The sequence below is a fragment of the Microcebus murinus genome, chromosome 24 (assembly GCF_040939455.1).
Source record: "Microcebus murinus isolate Inina chromosome 24, M.murinus_Inina_mat1.0, whole genome shotgun sequence".
NCBI classification, from domain to species: domain Eukaryota; kingdom Metazoa; phylum Chordata; class Mammalia; order Primates; family Cheirogaleidae; genus Microcebus; species Microcebus murinus.
Genome location: NC_134127.1, coordinates 23742884 through 23755659, shown reverse-complemented (window position 1 = coordinate 23755659; position 12776 = coordinate 23742884). Strand labels below are relative to the sequence as shown.

Genomic DNA, 12776 nt, shown 5'->3' with positions numbered 1-12776 from the left:
CACGCTCCAGGCTGCACCCTGACTTCTCCCGCTGAGACCTCTCTGCCACACGCCAAGGACAGTCAGTGGCAATTCCTAATTGATTCAGAGCGACGTTCTAAGCCGAGCTGTCATTTATTCCTTCCCTGATCATTTCCTGCAGAGATAATTAAGTATTTTAATACAAGATGAGGAAAACTCAAATTTCTTTCTCTCGCAGCTCCTACTGCGCAGCAAAAAGTGTTGGCAAGAATGTCAAGAACCCTAAGCAAAAGTGACAACCTGGCACAGAGGCTGAGAGCAAGACCCCCGTGTGTGGCGGTTGGGTGTGATCGTAGCGCCCCCACACCCTAGGCTCCTCCCCTTGAGGTTACAAGCCTCCCCAGTCGGCGACCAGCTCATCGCAGCAAGAATTTAGTTTGTAGTTCAACTCTCCAAGAAAGATGGAACCGTCACTTTCCCAAAACTCACTTCTGGGGAGATGAGTAAAGTATGTACATGAGTAACGATGCTATGTTAAAGATTTATAGGGGCTCACGCCTGTAATCCTAGCACTCTGGGAGGCTGAGGCGGGCGGATTGCTCAAGGTCAGGAGTTCGAGACCAGCCTAAGAGCGAGACCCCGTCTCTACTGAAACAGAAAGAAAAGTAATTGGCCAACTAAAATATATAGAAAAAAATTAGCCGGGCATGGTGGCACATGCCTATAGTCCCAGCTACTCGGGAGGCTGAGGCAGGAGGATCACTTGAACCCAGGAGTTTGAGGTTGCTGTGAGCTAGGCTGACGCCACGGCACTCACTCTAGCCAGGGCAACAAAGTGAGACTCTGTCTCAAAAAAAAAAAAAAAAAAAAGATTTATAGGAACACTGTGACCTGACCTGTGTCACCCAAAGTTAACTGGCCAAGAACAAATCAGCTTCGCAACTTCCTCAGCCTCTTGCTGACACCCAGATGTCTGCGGTCCTAGGTCACCCGCTGTATCCCCTTCTCTTCCCACCTCCCTTAGCATAAAAAGGAGCCTAAAGTTCACACTAACTTAAGATGGCTTTTAGGACATGAGTCCACCACCTTCTCAGGCTGCTGGCTCTCTGAGCAAAAGTCCCTTTCCTTGTCCCAACACCTGTCTCTCCACTTCCGTGGCTCTCCTGCTGGGAGTGACCTGAGCTTGCACTTGGTTCCAAAGAGAACTTTGCAAAAACACACGTGTGGTCAGTAAAGCCAAGTGCTTTTTTTTTTTTTTCTGAGACAGAGTCTCACTTTGTTGCCCAGGCTAGAGTGAGTGCCGTGATGTCAGCCTAGCTCACAGCAACCTCAGACTCCTGGGCTCAAGTGATCCTCCTGCCTCAGCCTCCCAAGTAGCTGGGACTACAGGCATGCGCCACCATGCCCGGCTAATTTTTTCTATATATATTAGTTGGCCAATTAATTTCTTTCTATTTTTAGTAGAGACGAGGTCTCACTCTTGCTCAGGCTGGTTTTGAACTCCTGATCTTGAGCAATCCGCCGCCTCGGCCTCCCAGAGAGCTACGATTACAGGCATGAGCCACCGCACCCGGCCTAGCCAAGTGCTTTTGAGAGATGAGTCAGCTAGAGACTAAGACATGTACATCGGACTTAGCAGGAAGGAAGCAGCTGTGACTTTTGTGAGAACAGCTGCAGTGGGGCGTGGGGAGCAGAAGCCAGAGTGAAGGGAGGGCAGGAAGGGTGAGTGGACGCGAGCCATCCCAAGTGGCAAGGTTAGGTAGTGAAGGCAGGGGTGCCGGAGGAAGATGAATTTGATGGACAAGACACAGAACTCGCAAAGGCTCACGGGAGGGCGGAAGGAGACGGGAGAAGCCATGAGAGCAAGGCCCCTTAGAAGGGAGGAGGACCAGAGCACAGATCTAAAGGTCGGCCCTAATTCAAGGGATCGAAGCTGGAACAGGACAGAAAGAGAGAAGGAATTAATGAGACGCAGTCGCAGGGCGGCAGGAACTGCCTCTGCCTTCTGCACCGAGCTGCAGGCGGCTCCTCTGCTGAGAGCGAGGGATGCCCGGGAGGGTAGAGGAAAATGAAGGCGCATGTGAAACTGCCGGGGAGAACAGCAGGGAGAGAACGCTGCCTGGAAAACGAGGACTGTAAGCAAGGGTGCATGAGGGTGCATGGCAGAAACCACTCCCGTTTTGCCGAAATCTGGAGAGAAAGGGAGGAATCTGAGAGTCAGTGCTTGATTACAATGAGACAAATGATTTGCAAAAGCTCTCCTTTTATAAAGAAATGTTATCACTGGGATATTTTTCACGAATGATCTGAAAGAGGAACTTTTAAAGTTGGCTGATGTGACATTAAGTTTTCTGCAGAGTGAATGGCCAAGCTGGTGCAGATAACACCACTGGCACGGCAGGGCCCAGAGTGACCGATAAGATCCCACAGGCCAGAGTGAGATAATAAAAACCCAACTCAAACTGTGCTCGTAAAATAAAGGTCTTGAGATCTCAGTGGTCACCCAGTTAGGAGATCAAAGTTTCCGGCAACAATTCTCCCAAGAGCAGACATGATCCTTGCAGAGAGCAGACAGATGCCAAAAGGCCACTAGGTAAGATCCTTCCAGCCCCAGAACTCAAGATTCAGTTGAGAGTGCCAAGAACTCACGGGAGACACCTGGACTTGAAAGACACTGCATTTTCCCAGTTCTATCCTTATACTTTGTTTCGTGACCAACAAAGCTGTCGTCCCATATTGTTTCGGCCCCTCCTGAAACATCCTCTGAATTACAACGTGATCTCTACCTTCGGAGAGGTATGACACGAATACTGTTTAAATAGTGGTTTGGGGCTTTTATAGTTGAGGGTATTTCCTACTGCATTATTCCATATCCTTCATACAGGAAAATAAAAAGTCCAGGCAGGTACTTCACCACCCTGGGCCTCCCTTACCTGAGTTTTCATTTACCCATCGAATCTCTCACCTATAACGTCCAGGTTCTTGGGCTAGAAAGTTCACTCCCCCTGGCCCCTCAGAGGACTCGTGTCCTCCTCACCTTCACACGTTCACGGTTACCGCCCCAGGACCGAGGTGAGGGGCCAAGGTTACGGGAAAGAACCGGCGGACGGTGAGCGATGCCCACGCAGAGCCACGGTGCCGAGAGGGACGTGCGTGGACAGCAGCAGGGAGGCGAGGCAGAAAGGGTCCGAGGGGGCCACGCCGAAAGCTCAGGATGTGCCAGGCAGGGGTGTGGAGGGCGGGCGCAGACGTGAGAAGGCGCGAGGAGCCAGGCCCGCCCTCGGGACCGAGAGCTGCACGCATGCGCAGAGCACAGGTGCGGGCAGACCAGGACAGGCGTCCAGACACGGAACGCGACGGTGCCAGAACGGACACCGGTGGCTTAAGCCAAGTGAGGAAGTTTGGACTCGGTCCCAACCCAGGTGTGAATCGATCGTTTCTTTCCCTTGGCTTAGCTAAGATTAGAATATTTGAAAGAGAATGTTTGCTAAAGCACAGAGGGAAAAGCTAACAAATACAAAAGCATAAAAACAGAGCTCAGAGGTCCCGGATTTCTCAGTCTGCTTCACCAAGATCTAGCGCCTGCCTGCATTAGCCAAAGCCCCGTTTCTCTCCTCAACCAGACCCGTGTGGACATGGAACAGCCCAGAACAGCCCTTAACTTCTGGCCCAAACGTGAGGGCAGGTGGGATTTTGGCTCCTTCCAGATCCCATCTCTGAACAGTCACCCCTAGGCAGTCCTGCTACACCAGGGCTGGCTGAGTCTCTGTTCTGTGGCTGCCCTGGAGGGCTTGTTCCAGCTCAGCAAATGGTTTCTGTGATAGGCCACCCAGCACCTACGTGGGGACTTGCAGGCTGCACGGATTTGTGTCACAGCTACCGAGCTCTGCCACTGTGGACGGAAAGCAGCTATAGACAGTAAACAAAAGGGCATGGATGTATGCCAATAAGACTTTGTGTATAGATGCTGAAATTTGCATTTCATATCATTTTCATATGTCATGAATATTAGTCCTATTTTTATTTTTTTCCCCATTAAAAAATTCACACACCATTCTTAGTTCATGGACTATAAACCAATGGTCCAGATTTAATATTTTTATTAATTTGACACTGATAATACTAATGTATACCATTTGTTGAGCACCTTCTAGTTGCCAGTGAGTATGCGCCAGAGAGCACTGCCATGAAGAATAAATGAAATAATACAGGCAAAGCACTTAGCGTAGGGCCTGATCTTATGTAAGCTCCAACCATTGCTAGCTGCTATTATTACGGTTTATCTGCCTTACCTTTAGTTGCGAAAACAACTAATACCAGGTAGGTATTAATATACCACTGAGGATAAGAGAAATTAAGTAATTTGTGCAACCACATTGCTGGTAAGTAGCAGAGCCAGGATTTGAACCAGATTTGTCTGACTTCAAAGTCCGTGCCTCTCCCACGCCCTCGCACGACCTCCTGGTTAGTTCATCTGAAGCGGATTCACCGGCTGGTTGTTAATCTCGGGTCTACCCACCAGCAGCAGGCACGGTCGTCCCCAGAGCCTGCTGTCTGGTGTCAAGATTAGCACAGGACTTGTTCTATTCTTGTTTCGAAGCTTCCACGCCTGTGGGACCACTTAGTTGGACTGAGGGATGCTCTAGCCTCTGGGGACAGGGAAAATATCTGAGCGCAGGACAAGGAGAATTTTTCCAAATCTGCCCACTTCTCCGGGTTCCTCTGCTGACTCACACTCAGGTGACTTCCTGAAAGTGACCCTCCTGGAATCCTAGCACAGCAGGATTCTAACAGAAATCCACCTCACACGTTCACTGACAACTCCAGACGGTTTCCATCAAAGGTAAGAAGAGTGTCGTGGCATAAAACCATGCATCTGCGTCACGTTTTCAGAGCTGTCCGTGCAATGTTGTTGAAGATACTGTCCACAACTTCAAAATTATATTCGAGGGAGCCTATGTGATGAAGCCTTCCTTGAGTTTAGCTCCAGAAAAATGTCCTTTCTGAAGTTGAGTCCGTACACTTTCTCTTGCCAGAATGAGACACGATGTAACGCACCCCGTTTCCTTTTCTACTGCGGCTTCCAAGAAACTCAAAGCCAAGTTCTATGCTGAAACGTCTCATCTCAGGTGCCTCGGAGGGTTTATTTCTGCTTCACTGCTTTGATCACTTTTACGTTTTACCGTTTTAAAAACAGCCAGCATGTACCTTGCGTCTCCTGTGTGCCTAGAACACCTTTCCTTCACTGTCCCCACTGTCACCTCTGTACACTCCCAGCAGAGTCCTTCAAAGTCTCACTCTGCCTATCTGTCCACACGTCTGTCTTCCTCCACCCTGTCCTGGGGCTCCTAGGGGCAGGCACCCCAGCTTACCCACCCTTTCCTCTCCTGCTCCTCACCCAGGTGACACTTAGGGTCACTGAATGAAAATGTTAATGGATTTCTAATGCTCACAACAACTCTGTAAAGCTGTTATCATTTGCGTTTTAGAGATAAGGAACTGTAACACTCTGCTTGGTTAGGTAACGTTTCCAAGGACCTAGAGCAGGCGTCCTCAAACTACAGCCCGCAGGCCACATGCAGGCGTTTTTGCCCGTTTGTTTTTTTTTTGTTTTTTTTTTTGAGACAGAGTCTCGCTTTGTTGCCCAGGCTAGAGTGAGTGCCGTGGCGTCAGCCTAGCTCACAGCAACCTCAAACTCCTGGGCTCAAGCAATCCTGCTGCCTCAGCCTCCCAAGTAGCTGGGACTACAGGCATGCACCACCATGCCCGGCTAATTTTTTGTATATATATATATATTAGTTGGCCAATTAATTTCTTTCTATTTATAGTAGAGACGGGGTCTCACTCTTGCTCAGGCTGGTTTCGAACTCCTGACCTTGAGCAATCCGCCCGCCTTAGCCTCCCAGAGAGCTAGGATTACAGGCGTGAACCACCTCGCCCGGCTGCCCGTTTGTTTTTTTACTTCAAAATAAGATATGTACAGTGTGCATAGGGATTTGTTCATAGTTTTTTTAAACTATAGTCTGGCCCTCCAACGGTCTGAGGGATGGTGAAGTGGCCCCCTGTTTAAAAAGTTTGAGGACCCCTGACCTAGAGTTTCATAAGAGATTTTAAAGCTGGTGCTCGTTTTACTAAACTAGCCTAGGGTATTATTTTTTATGCTTTACCTTGTATCCCACACCTGAGGTCTCGTGGAAGCAGGCAGGTCCAAGTATTGAATGAAAAAGCAAAAGAGGCTCTATGCATCTTTATGCACAGTTGTGAAGAGTCAACCTGGCTTTATCCTTAGAGACCACAAGATTGGGATGTCCGCTCATGAAAACTGGAGTATCTGCAGACTGCCCTCTCTCCACCTCTGTCTCTTTCTTCGCACCTCTGCTTGTCTCCTAGTATTGCTCTTTTGGTCTTTTGGGGTTCCTCTGCGTGTATTACTCTGAAGCTTCATGTGGGCACTCAGACCTCCAGGCAGTCCCCACACTCAGTCAGTGCCGGGGGTGACTGACATGAATGGGATTCTAATCCCTCTGCACTGGCAAGTCCCCAGACACACGCCCTAATTGGAATCCTGTCGCCCCAGGTGGCTTCCTTGCTGGAATCGGAACTCTCTCTGGCATTCGACACCCTCCCACTTCATGGCTCACGAGGTACACCCCCCTCCAACTCTACCTGTTCCCCATGGACCCCGTCCAGGAGTCAGTGAAGGTTTATATAACTTAAGAGTTCATGTCTAAGGGCAATTGGTAGAGCATCCAGAATAAAGTTGGCAGAGAATTGTTACTAGATGGAAAAAACTGGAAATTGGAGAGGATGTTGGATACATTATAGGTCCTCAAATATTTTATAATGAATGAATGAACCCTTATTACCACTCTCCCACATGGATACCTACACACCCAGTAACCAAACACCACATTCTATTCACCCAAATCTCTTCTGTAACTGTCATCCTGTGAATTTGCCATAGCAAGCTGATAAAGATGGAAAGCTGCTTTGCTTTTGCTTGGAAAGAAAGCACACCTTTGTCTGTCATCGGTGAGATTCCTTGTCGGTGCCAGGCGCTAGTCACCTGGCAAGGGAGGACAGGGTTTGGCTTCGCATTTTCCCTTTGCCCGAACATGTTCAGTGATCCTGGGCAAGTCACCTGATAACTCTGGGCCTCACTGTTCTCATCTGGAAAAAGTGGGGGATGAGGCCAAGCATGGTGGCTCACACCTATAATCCCAACCATTTGGAGGCCAAGAGTTCAAAGCAGCCTGGACAACAAGGCAAGACCCCATTTCTACAAAAAATAAAAATACAAAGAGAGAGGGAGAGGGTAGAACAAAACGATCTCTCTGCTACTTTCCAGCTTTCCACTTGTGTGATCTGTCATCCAGGAATCCAGCCGGCATTCTTTTCTTGGGCTGGGTTCTATGAGATGTCCCTTGTAATCTTCCGGATCACATTTCCCAGCCTTCCTTACCACAAATTTGTCATGAGCTTCTAGATCTTGGTAATCTGATCACAATGTGATGTTCAGTGGGACTTTTTATGTGTGTGGTAAAATATACATAACATAAAATTGATTGACCATCTTAACCATTTTTTAAGTGTACAGTTCAGTGGCATTAAGCACATTCACATTGTTGTACAACCATCACCACCATTCATTTCAAGAACATCTTTATCTTCCCAAGCTGAAACTCTGTCCCCATTAAACACTAATTCCCGACTCCCACCTTCCTTAGCCCCTGCAACTCCCCTTCTAGTTTCTGTATCTGTGAATTTGACTCCTCTAGGGACCTCAGACAACTGGGATCATACAGTATTTGTCTTTTTGTGATTGGTTTATTTCATTTAGCATGATGGCCTCAAGACTCGTCCATATTGTAGGATGTGTCGAGATTTCCTTCCTTTTTAAGGCTGAATAACGTTCCATCGTATGTATAGACCACAGTTTGCCTGTCCACCCATCCATAAACGGATGGTTGGGTTGCTTTTGGCTATAGCGAATAGTGCTGCTATGAACATGGGTGCAAAAATATCCCTTCAGGTCCCTGCTTTCAATTCTTTGGGGTTTAAACCCATTAGTAGGACTGCCGATGACATGGTAATTCTATGCTTCATTTTCTTCAGAACCTCCACACTGTTTTGTTCAAGGGGATTTTTAAATGAAGAGAAGCTGGGCGTTGCATTCTCACTGCCACCCACTCCCAAGAGGTGTTCCCAAGGTTGCAGATTTGCCTAGAAGGGCTGTGTTGCCTCAGTCTCCAGGGGAGCAGGGCGCACCTGCTGCTCAGAATGAGACCCACACTGGACACTGGACCTGGGGCTGACTCTGCCCCTGCCCCTCACATGGGCCCCAGTATTAGCTTCCGTCATGTCGGCCAGTGACACTCGATTTGTAGGGTCTTTATAAGGATCAGGATGACGTACACAGAGCACCTAGGTACTTATGAAATGAAGCCAGCAATCCTACTCTACCAGATGCAAAGAGTGGTTATAAAAATGAAACAAAATAATGTATGAGAAAGCTGAAAATAGTCTGCCTTCTACAAGAGCTACACCCTCATCATCTCCCTCCTAAGTCCTGCTGCAGCCTCTTAACACTTCTTCCTGCCTCCCACCCTGGGAAGTCCACCCTCCACTCGGGCCTCCCAGTGAGTTACTTAAAGCAGATCTGACCCTGTCATTGTCCTGCCCAAGTTGTCAGTGCCACTCTCACCTTTCCAAAGCCTCCTGTGATCTGATCCCCACCTCTCTCCAGTCCCATTCCTTATTTTTCTGGGCCTCCTATTTTGCTACTTTGCCCCATGTTTTCGTGAATGCTTGTGTCCCCTACCTGGCGCGCTCATCTCCCACTTCTGACTAAAAGTTAGTCATCCTTTAGTGCTAATTTCAGCATTGACTTTTCCAGGAGTCATTTCCGGACCCCCTAGACTGAAGTAGGAGCCTGTAACCTTGAGAACAGACACCTATCACCCTAGCAAACACACCACATTATAAATTACCTCTGAGTGGATTTCCCCAGCTAGATCGGCTTCTTAAAGGGATAAATTATTCATCTTCATATTTCCAATCCCGGCACAGGGCCAGGATGTTTACTGAACAAATATATGAATAGGAAGAAATCAGGTGATGGCTTCATTATTGTAAAACTCAGATAGTTCACATGATTAATTCCATTAGAATAACTGCTTCTATAGCCTGTCACATGACTCCATTAATTAATGATTACTATCATTATATAATAAAGAGCATTTTTAAAAAAAATTGGCACCACCATGGCTGCATACCATGTATCTGAAAAAAAAAAAGGAAAGAAAAATTGGCACCACAAAATTGAAGGCAAAGAGGAAATGTTTTGAGGGATTTTATTCCTTTTTCCCTTCAAAATAAATGGTGTGTTTTTAAATTGAGCCACTCATGTGTTTAGGGCTCTTGTAAAAGATGCTTTTGTTTCATCAAGTGTCTAAGAAATACCCGGGGCCCCTCCTTCCGTGGTCCTACTGACACAGCCCCATGCATAGATCCTACATGCAGTATTTTCCACTAGCAGTGGGCTACAGCAATGAGTCCAGCTTTGCGCTTGTAGGTAAATAATCTGCTGAAGAAATAAGTATATGATGAGTCAGTCACCTGCTTGTGCTAGCTCCTGTAAACTCCACTGCCTGTGGCTACAGGTCAGTTTTTAAAATTCACCTCCTTCAGATGCGCTGGTGCAACCCAGTGTGCAAAATTCACTGACAAAACTGTTCATCTGCACTCCAAATGGTGCCTTCTAGTTCTTATGGGTGTTGGTGACTATTAATGAATTGTTAGATTTGGGTTTTAGCTTTTGAGTTTATTAATCACTAATGTATACTAGCTAAGATGATTTTTTTCTTGTGTTTAATCTTTGAAGGATTTGTATCTTTGTACTCACAAATATACAATGCTTTTAACTATTAATGTTAGACGTTGAATATTATACATAATGGGCAATTCCTAATTTCATATTTTGAAAGAGAACTGATACTTCCAGAGCAAAGCACGCAGAAGCTAAGAATTTCTGCTTCGCAAAGATTTAGACGTATCTCCTTTCCTTGTTCTAAGGTACAGTTTGAAAGCATTTTCTTATTTTCGATTAACATCTCAAGTCAACAGGCGTGTCTGGCAAAAAAAGGAATCTAGATCCATTCCTAGCGTTTTGGATTTGGAAGGAATCATAAAGATAACCGTAACAGTGCAACCTTCGCAGGTGGCAGGACTGTTTTGGAACCAAGCGTGCCTGTTACCAAGGGGAGCGCTGGGGTAACGGGGAGGGCCACCAGACACGCTGAGGACAGACGCCAAGTTTCAGCCTTCCCTGCCGCCCGCACTCCGGCTTCCTGTCTGCCAAACTTTACTCAAAAGCTCCGAGTGAGGGATGGCAAACTGAGCCGGCTCAGCCCGCGGGACAGCGCTGCCGCGGCGCGCGGCGGACGCCGCCGAGCAGGCACGGGCGCGGGCTCGGCCCCGCCGCGCGAACAGCGCCCGCGGACACCTGCGCGTCCCCGCGCCCGCCCGCCCCGCCGCGCCCGGAGTCCTCGCACGCTCGCACGCACCGGGCAGCGGCAGCGCCCCGAGCCGCGGCCGCCCGGCGGGGACCAGACAAAGAGTTTTAAAATAGATCCCCCGGGACACACCCGCTTCGGCGAGAAGTAACGAGCCGTCGCTGAATTTGAACAGCTTAGGGCTTCCCGGGTTGGCACAACTGAGAAAAGACTTCCCACCCCCGACAGCGAACATCGGAAGAGCCCTACCTCGCTACGGCGCCAGGTGCGGAGGTCTCCGGGGCGGGCCCGCGGCCGGCGACAGCACCGCGGCTCCCGGCCCCGCCCCTCGGCGGCCCCGCCCCCGACGGCCTTAGCCACGCCCCACTGCCAGCCCCGCCGCCCCCACTGGCTCCCAGTCCCGCCCACGACGCCCCGCCCCTCTTGGAGCCCAACCGCCCCCGCTGACTCCCGGCTCCGCCCACGACGCCCCGCCCCCAGTAAGCCCGCCCCGCCCCTCATCGAGCCCCACCGCCCCCGCTGACTCCCGGTCCCGCCCACGACGCCCCGCCCTTCATAGAGCCCCGCCTTCCGGGTCCAGGCCACGCCCCTTGGAGGCTCCGCCCCCTCGGTTACGGACGCTGCGCCGTCCCCGGAGCCCGGTGCATTGTGGGACGCGGCGGCTCAGCGCGAGCCTGCGCTGACCCCTGGCGGGCGCCGCGCCGACGACGCCCCGAGCCGCAGGGCCGCTGGCGCGACGAGTGTTGGTTGCGTATCGCTCACGTCTCAGTAAATTATGAAAATAAATCGGATGCTTAAAAAGTGCCTGGGGCCACCCCTCTCGTCGTGACATAAGTAAAAAACGACAGCAACTTTAAGACCAGGGAACGCTTTGAAGTTAGGGAACTAACTGTAAAATGCTAAAGCTGAATGGCGCCAGGTGAAGGAGAAAGCCGCACACGTATTTAATAGCCTTTATTTCCGGCGGAACCGCGGGTCGGCTGGGTCTGCAGGGAGAACGACGGAGTGCTGCGTGACAGGGCCCGGGAAACTGTCGTCCAGGACTTTTCTGGGCACATGCTTCAAGGAAGTCGTTTAAATAGAGTTAAAATGTCAATTGCACGAAGATACTGTAGTGAAAAATTAGAAAATAACAAATGACTAATAATAGGAGAAAGGTAAAACTGATAGGACTGCAAGGAGCAATAGATGAGTCCACTATTATAGGTCAGGACTTCGACACCCCTCTCAGAAATGGACAGATCCCGCAGGCAGAAAATTAGTAAGGGCAGGGCTGCACTCAACAGCCTCATCAGTCAACCAAACATGATTGACATCTCTAGAATACTTTATCCAACAAAAGCGGGTTACACCTTCTTCTAAAGCTCATATGGAACATCTACCAAGACAGACCACATTGTGGGACATAAAACACATCTTAACAAATTTAGAACAACAGAACTAACTCATTCAAAGTAAGCTCTCAGACCACAATGGAATTAAACTAGAAATCAGTAACAGAAAAGTAGCTGGAAAATTATAAAATACTTGGAAAATGAACAACATACTTCTAAATAACACATGGAAGAAGAATAAGTCTTGAGAGAAATTTTTAAATATTTTAAACTAAAAGAAAATGAAAATATAATTTACAAAATTTTTAGCATGCAGCAAAAGCAGTGCAGAGAGGGAAAATTATAGCATTGAATGGATATATTACGTCCCGACCCGCGGGACCTTCTGTTACTCTTGGGCGTCAAGGGGGACTTTGCCTGAAAGAGATGGGCGAGAGAAAGGAACGAGAACAAGCAAATGGTTGTCAAGGTCTGCTTTACTTAGATTCTTAGTAGGTTTTATAAGCATACAGAAACAAGGAAGTAGAAACAAAAAATATAGTGGGGCGACGATGAGGCTTGGGTCTGGGCTAATCAGCCCCAATCAGCGTCTTATCGGTATCCTGTTTTTGACTGGTTACTCATCTCCAACCTGGCAGGTGGTTGGGAACAATTGCAGTCAGCACTCCCTGGAGCATCCCGTGGTCAGCATGTCATGGAATGCATTCTTCTCGGAGCTATGGCTGGAATTTTCCAGGGCAAAGTCTGTGCGTAGGATGATTCATAGGGGAGTTGAGGGTCTTTGAGGGTCCTTGCCTCTAACATCTCCCCCTCTCTTTATTAATATGAGGGAGGTTTATATAAGTTGGTGGAGAGCCTGTCTTAGGCTACGCGATGTGCTTCCACAACCAGCACCCCAAATATAAGATCTGGCGATTAATGTGACGGTGAGGCCTCTGTCTTAGGCTAGGTAGGTGGCATCCTGCTC

At 48.8% G+C, this 12776-nt stretch overlaps 1 protein-coding gene across 2 annotated transcripts in view; it reads right to left on the bottom strand.

The window, feature by feature from the left end:
* Positions 1-10830, bottom strand: part of EXTL3 (exostosin like glycosyltransferase 3) — an 83261-nt gene extending 72431 nt beyond the window's left edge. For both annotated transcript variants that reach the window (XM_020282450.2, XM_020282451.2), the window contains exon 1: positions 10725-10830. The gene's annotated coding sequence lies outside the window, so the exon portion shown is untranslated. The remainder of the gene's footprint in view (positions 1-10724) is intronic.
* Positions 10831-12776: the final 1946 nt, after the last annotated feature.